Raw genomic sequence first — 8007 nt, 5'->3', positions numbered from 1 at the left:
ACATGGGGCACGGTTGGGATGGCTGAGGTGTTTTATTGCTTTTTCATTGAAGAACAGATGAGATCAAGAGAAAATAGATGTAAATTGTAGATAATTGGAATCATACCAATTTTGTGAGATTTAAAATTCAGGGGTAGAGCAGAACTCTTGTTTTTTTCATTGATATTTTTTATGTTTCTGTAAATAAATTATGTTCTCAAAATTTCATGTTAATGTTCTTTCCTTCTGTTACTGTCATATGATAGGAAAGAAATATTGAAGATGGCAGGGGTAGAACTGGAGATTAGAGCTTCTTATAAATTTTCAATTTTTTAAAGGTATTTCATGTATGTCATCTTTAAGGAGTCAGTGTTTCCATAGATATATAAGTAATAGAAATTGTAAAAATTCCAGAAACAAAAAAATTCCAGAAACATAAGTGTGAAATATGATATATTTCTAAAGAATGTGATCAATATAATTTTATACATGTCAGCCTAAATCTCATTCCCATTTATGTCGTTGGCTGTTTTTATCCTAATTTCCTAAATATTAAAGAGAATAAACTAAAAGTTAATGTAAGAAGCATGCTTATTTAAAGAAACTCAAATTTACATTGATTAAATATTAATTCATGAAGCAATGATATTTTGAATAAAATGAATGAGATTACACTGTTTGTGTTGACTTAAACTTCAACACATTTATACTGATTTTAAAAACACATTCAACTATTAATTCTTCCCTTCCCTTCTCTCTCTACTCTTTTTCTTTCCTTTTTTCATGTTCCACAGACATATTAAATCTAAGTAATTATAGACAAGTTATTTTAGTTTTCCTTATTGAAGTGGAAATGGGGAATAATTTCTTATGGTATAAAGACCTTTTAGAAAATGCTAATCATTAAACAAAATGATGTTAAAATATTTTTCCAGTAATTTATAAAAGGAAATGAAAAATAATGTTATAATATCTTGAGGAAACACAAGGACATAGTATACCAATTTGAATTATTTCTTGGCTTGCTGTTGAAATAACCTTTAGTGCAGTGATATTTGATGTGAGAAATATTGTAATTTGATATTTTTATATGTGAATAGGTTAAAAATGTTTTTAATTTTTTTTTTTTTTACTTTGATATCATTCTCCATGGCTTTTGTACTCAGATAATTTCTTTTTCCTGAGTTTAGGGATAAGAAATATCTTGTTGCAAAGGAGAAACTAAGTTTTTACTCTTTTGCATAAAATAACCAATTTTGCTTCAAATTCCCAATATTTCACCTTTTATTTTCTCTGAGTGAATGAGCCTCAGGCATTTTTCTTGGCAAATTTGCAAGAATATAAAAGAGAGAATACATGAGGAAATGAACATTTCATCATGAAATTTAACCTTTAGAATTTCAACATAATATGGAAACATGTCATGGAGATAATTTATTGATTTCAAGGTAGTATAATATATGACATTCTAGTGAATAGAGAGCATGAAGCCAAAGTCATAATGTCCTTATATTTTTTAGTTTTTGAGTTTTATTCATAAATATAACTGTCCAAAATAGACTGTCAGAAACCCCCTGTATTTCACCTATTCAACTCTCCCTTATTTCTACTCCCAAATCTCTGGTAACCACTGTCTTTTTTTTTTTTTTTTTTTTTTTAACTCTGTAGTTTTGCCTTTTCCAGAAACTAATATAATTGGAGTCATATAGTATGTTGTATTTTCTGGCTGGCTGTTTTCAGTTAGCAATATGCATTTAAGATGCATCATATTTTTCATGGCTTGATAGTTCATTTATTTTTATTGAATAAAATCCATTATATGGATATATAATAATTTATTTATCCATTCACTTATTGAAGAATAACTTGGTTGCTTCCAGCCTTTGGCATGAATAATGTTGCTACAAACATTCACATCTAGGTTTTTATGTGGGAGAAGCTTTAACGCAATTGGTTAAATACCTAGAAAAATTATTGCTGGGTTGTTTGGTGTAAAGGTGTAAAGTCTGTGTTTAGATTTCTTTTCTTTTTCTTTTCCTTCCTTCCTTCTTCCCTTCCCTTTCCTCTCTACTCTCTTTTCCTTTCCTTCTTTCATGTTCCAGCACTGTTTGTTGTAAAGACTATCCTATCTCCATTTCATTGCCTTATCAAAGATCAGTGGACTGTATTTGTGTAGGTCTACTTCTGCTCTTTCTATTCTGGTCCATTTATCTATGTGCTTAGTCTTTCACCAACACCATGCTGTGTTGATTACTATCACCTTATAATAGATGTTGAAGTCATACAGTGTCAGTCCTCCAACATTGTTATTTTTTAGTATTATTTTGGGCATGTTGAGTCTTTTCCCTTCCCATCTAAACTTTAAAATCAGTATTTCAGTATCTACAAAATGCTTTGCTTGGGTTTTGATTGGGGTTGTATTGAATCTATTGATCAAGTTGCCAAGAATGGTAATCTTAACAATATTGTTCCAATCCAGGATCATGGCATTTCTCTTCATTTATTTAAATCTTCGAATTCTTTCATCAGGTTTTTATAATTCTTTATGTTAGATTCTGTGCATATTTTGTTCAATTTCTGTCTCAGATTTTCATTGTTTTATCTCTTATAAGCTATTTTTAGATTCAAAATCCAGTTTTCATTGCTGAGATATAGGACTATAACTGATATTTGTATATGACTCTTGTATGCTGTAATCACTTATTATTTATAGTTTTATCATTAATTCTTTTAGGTTTTCTATAGCCAAGCATGTTGTCTAAGAATAAAAACAGTTGTATTATGTCCTTCCAAATTTGTATACTTTTATATTGATTTCTTGACTTATATTGGTAGCTAGGATTCCAGTATGATGGTGAAGGGAAATCCTTGATTCTAGATCTTAAATGTGTCCAGTTTCTCACTATTAAATATGATGTTAGCTGTAGGTTTATTGGAGATACTCTTTATCAAATTGCTGAAGTTCTCCTCTGTTCCTGGTATTCTGAGTTTTATCATGAATGGACATTATGTTCTTAAATGATTTTTTCCTGCATCAATCAATATGCCTATATGATTTTATTCTTTAGTCTATTGATATGGGAGATTATATTAATTGACTTTTGAATGTAGACCAACCACGTATATGTTGAAAAAACTTTACTTTTTGTGATATATATAAATATATATATATAAATATAAGTGTATATGTATAGATTTTACTTCTTGTGATATATAAATATGTGTTATATATAACATGTATATTATATTATATATATATATATATTTTTATTATTTATTTATGATAGTCATACAGAGAGAGAGAGAGAGAGGCAGAGACACAGGCAGAGGGAGAAGCAGGCTCCATGCACCGGGAGCCTGACGTGGGATTCGATCCCGGGTCTCCAGAATCGCGCCCTGGGCCAAAGGCAGGCGCCAAACCGCTGCGCCACCCAGGGATCCCTATATATATATTTATACAATGTAACTTGCTAATATTTTGTTGTGGAGTTTTCTGTCTATATTCATGGGAGATATTAGGTTTTAGTCTGGTTTTCTTACAATGTCTTTATCTGATTTGGTATTAGGGCAATGCTACTTTCATAAATGAGCTGAAAATTTTCTCTCTGCTTCCTTTTTCTGGAATAAGCTGTAGAAAATTGGTGTCATACTCCCTTAAATATTTGCAAGAATTCATCAATGAAAAATTCTGGGCCTGAGGCTCTTTTCTTGGAAGGTCATTAATATCAGTTCACCTTTAATAAATTTAGGCCTATACATTTCAAGTTTCATCTGAAAATTCATTCTAATTCATTTTTTCCCTTTGCTCTTTTCTGTTTCTCTCTTTTTCATGTCATACAACAAACAAATAAATGTATGCATGTATTGCATGAAGAAACAAAAAAGCTATTTTACATCCTATACATCCAAAGAAGCCCACATGTAGCAATGAATCTACCTCAGTACTTCAGATATGTCCATCCCATTTCAAATATGCATCAGATAATTGTACTCAAAACTATCAGGCCCAAGTTTTTTGAAACTAGGTTTCAATGTTATTTCTATTTTTGCTTTAGTTCTCTATAATTATTATTACTTTATAAATTTTGATTAATTTTTTTCCAGAATTTCCTTTTGGTTCTTTCTCTCTATATATATTTCTTATAACTTTATTGATATTCTCTATTTAATGAGACATTTTCATTACATTTTCCTTTAATTCTTTAAACATGGCTGCTTATACCTCTCTGAACATACTTATAATAGGTGCTTTCAGATCTTTCTCTGCTAGTCCAATATCTGGCTTCATCTCTTTTTTTAATATTTTATTTATTCATGAGAGACAGAGAGAGAGAGAGAGACAGAGGCAGAGATACAGGCAGAGGGAGAAGCAGGCTCCAAGCAGGGAGCCCCGTGTGGGACTCAATCCCGGGTCCCCAGGATCACGCCCTGGGCTGAAGGCAGTACTAAACCGCTGAGCCACTGGGGCTGCCCTCTGGCTTCATCTCAAAGGCAGTTTTGTCTGTTTGTTTTTCTATGAATGGGCCATACTTTTCTTTTTTCCTGTATGTCTTATGAGTTTTTTTTAAACTGGACATTTTAGATAATTGTAGCTATATATACATATAATGGGTTCTGATCACCCAGTTCCAATGTTTGTGTGTGTATGGATTTCCCATACATCCACCAAGCAATGCTTGGATACCAGCAGGGTGTCCTAGAATTCAACTCAGTTCTGACATCGTCTCCCAGGAAATAGCATCAGATCCCCCAGATTAAAGACTCAGTCATACTGTGAGGTAGGAAATAGACATTGAACAATGGAAGGAATACCCTAAGGCAGAATCCCAAGTCCTTGAATGGGAATGATAGAGACATGAACTGGAGGCCAGGATGGTGATAGATAAGCTATACATTGTAAAGCACAACATCCTGACCTTATGGCTTCCAAAACCTTGGGCCTTGGGCCTGACAAACCAAAGAGCCACAGGTGCAGATCCTGTGCTCTCCTCTTCCACCTCTGCTGCAGGGTAACCCCTAGACTCACTGTAATGCATTTTCATTGCAATACAGCCCCACCTGACGGAGAAGGGCTGACATGGATCCAGTACAAAGTAGAGTCAAAAATTCTTCTTCCCAGGCTGTGGGAGGAAGTTCCCAAATGATTGGAAGCAGTCTCCATTAAAGACCACACCACTGTATATCACAGCTCCTTACAGCCCAGGGAGACTCAGTAATATCCAATCCCAAAATAACCCCACAGGCTGGTTCTACCTCATAGAACTTGCTCAGTCTTACACCCTAAGAGTGTAGTTTTACTTTAATAAACTGCTTTGTGGGGATCCCTGGGTGGCACAGCGGTTTGGCGCCTGCCTTTGGCCCGGGGCGCGATCCTGGAGACCCGGGATCGAATCCCACGTCGGGCTCCCGGTGCATGGAGCCTGCTTCTCCCTCTGCCTATGTCTCTGCTTCTCTCTCTCTCACTGTGTGCCTATCATAAATAAATAAAATTTAAAAAAATAAAAAATAAACTGCTTTGTGCTTGCTACTCTCTTCTGACGGCCTTTATTTGAGGGCAGATCACTATATAAATCTCAGAAAATCCAAGGACTGAGACCTTCATTCACACAACACAGACTCTTTCAACTGTAACAAGATTGAGTGCCTGCCATCACCCCCCCCCCCCCCCCCCCCCCCCCCCCCGCCACACACACATACTTAGACTCCAGTCACAAGTTCAGGTTGTCACCTGCTGCTTCTGATTTACTTGCTATAGATCAGAGGTTTCAATTAATTTGTTAGAGTGGTTCACAGAACTCAAGAGAAACTTTTTACTTGCTAGATCATAGGTTTATTATAAAATGTATAATTCAGGAACAGCCAGATGGAAAAGATCCATAGGACAAGTTATGGGAAAAGAGCTGAGCTTCTGTGCTCTCTGTGAGCATCCCACTTTCCTTGCATCACCATGTATTCACCAACCTGGAAGCTCTTTGAACCTTGTCCTTTTGGTATTTATGGAGACTTTTTTTTTTATTTTTTAGATTTTTAATTTATTTATTCATGAGAGACACAGAGATGGAGAGACATAGAGACATAGATAAAAGGAGAAGCAGGCTCCTTGCAGGGATCCCGATGCGGGACTTGATCCCGGGACCTGGGATCAAGCCCTGAGCCTAAGGCACCCAGGGGTCCCTTAAGGAGACTTTATTACAAAGCCATGGTTGATTAAATCATTGGCCATTGGTGATTTAAACTCAATCTCCAACCTCTTTCCTCTCTGTTAAGTCCCAGGGTAGAAATGAAATTCCAATCTTCTAATTGATCCACCAGCAACCAGCCCCCATCCTTAGGAGGTCTCCAAAAGTAACTTCATTAACATAGCAATTCTAACAATTTAGGACATTTTAGGGGTTTTAAAAGCTCTGTGTCAGAAAAGAGGGCAAAGACCAAATAGGTATTTCTTATGATAAATCACAATATCACACTCTACAGTCTGATCTAATTAAAGTTAGATCCTTTTTCAGAAACAGTATTACCATTTTTAGGCTTTCTTTGAACCCCAGGAGGACTCTTAGCTTCTTTTCCCTGGTTGTTTCTATTAAACTTTTAGCTGTTTACCATTTTCTTACTGCTAAAATACTTTGGAACTACCAACCTCCCTTTAATTTCTCACATCTATGATTTCCAGAGTTTTCAACAACACCCTTAGGGCACGAATTCTACAAGCTCCGAATTAGTTTAGAACCCTTGGAGTTGTGGACCTGTCAGTTCTTAAATTCTGCCTTTCTCCATTGGCAGAATCTTTGTGTTTTAATTCTCCCAATTGATAACCATAATCTACATGTCAGATGTGGGGTCTTGCCACCTGGTCTTGACTTGCCCTTTTGGCAAGGAATTTCTGTCTCACAGGGAGTTGAAGTGGAGGTGATTGGGTCCTAGTGTTCTCATCCTACCCTGCACTGCGGTAGAGTTTCTGTCCTTTGAATGGAAGCTGGGTGGAGAAAGGAACCCCAGTCCTTTTGTCTGCAGATGGCTGTAATAGGAATTTTAAAATTTAGGGATGGGAGGGATGGGAGAGATGTAGGTGGCCTTATTTTTCAGGGTAAAACCATAGCCCTTTATTGAGAAATTGGGAAAGCTGTCTTTTTAACTTTACTCACCTGGAGTAATGCTTCTGTCACACTAAGTTTGCAAAGGCATGTGTGTTGGGGGCATTGGGGAGCATATAGGAGTGTGTCGTAGCTCAAGCACCATTGATTTTTCATTTTTCTGAGGTTTAGTTGATTTTCTTGAGTAAATATTTCTTCATTTGCTATATTCCATTAAAAAATTTGGTATTTATAATTTTTACCAATTGAATGAATCCTTCTCTGGAGACATGGTCTGTCACACTCCTCACTCCAGCATTCCAGAAATCCCAAGCACTTGAGATTTTTCCATGGACATGAGGATATCATCTGTGGATAGGTAGCATTATGTTTTGTTTTGTTTTCTTTTTTTTAATAATTTTTTTCAATTTTTTTTCTTGCTTAAATGCACTGGTTAGAACTACAATGTTTCATGGACTTCATGAGACTACAACTTTTCTTTGATTCCAATCTTAGGAGAAAGGCATTTATTCATTCTTTCACAATCAAGTATGTTGTTACCTGTAGGTTTTATCAGGTTGAGAATTTCCTTTTTTTCCTAATATGCTGGAAACTTTAAAATAGGTGTTTTCCTCAAATGCATTTTCTCTATCCATTAATATTATCATATGGGGTTTCTTCCTTATTCTAGCCATACGATGGATTATATTTTTTTGATATTTTAACATCAAATCAACTTTCCATTCTTAGAGAAATTGCCACTTGTTGAAACATATTATCCCTTTTAAATGTTGGATTTTATATGAAAGTCTCATTAATAGATTTTGCATCTAGGCTCATAAGGAATATTCAACAGCAGTTTTCTTTTTCTTTGTGAAATCTTGTTGATCATACTGCTACTTCAGAGTATATATTTTTCACTTTTTTAGCCTCTGAAATAAATTTACTCAATTTTGAT

Source organism: Vulpes vulpes, chromosome 1, assembly GCF_048418805.1.
Source record: "Vulpes vulpes isolate BD-2025 chromosome 1, VulVul3, whole genome shotgun sequence".
In the NCBI taxonomy this organism is placed as follows: domain Eukaryota; kingdom Metazoa; phylum Chordata; class Mammalia; order Carnivora; family Canidae; genus Vulpes; species Vulpes vulpes.
Note: the sequence above shows the minus strand (reverse complement) of the source record.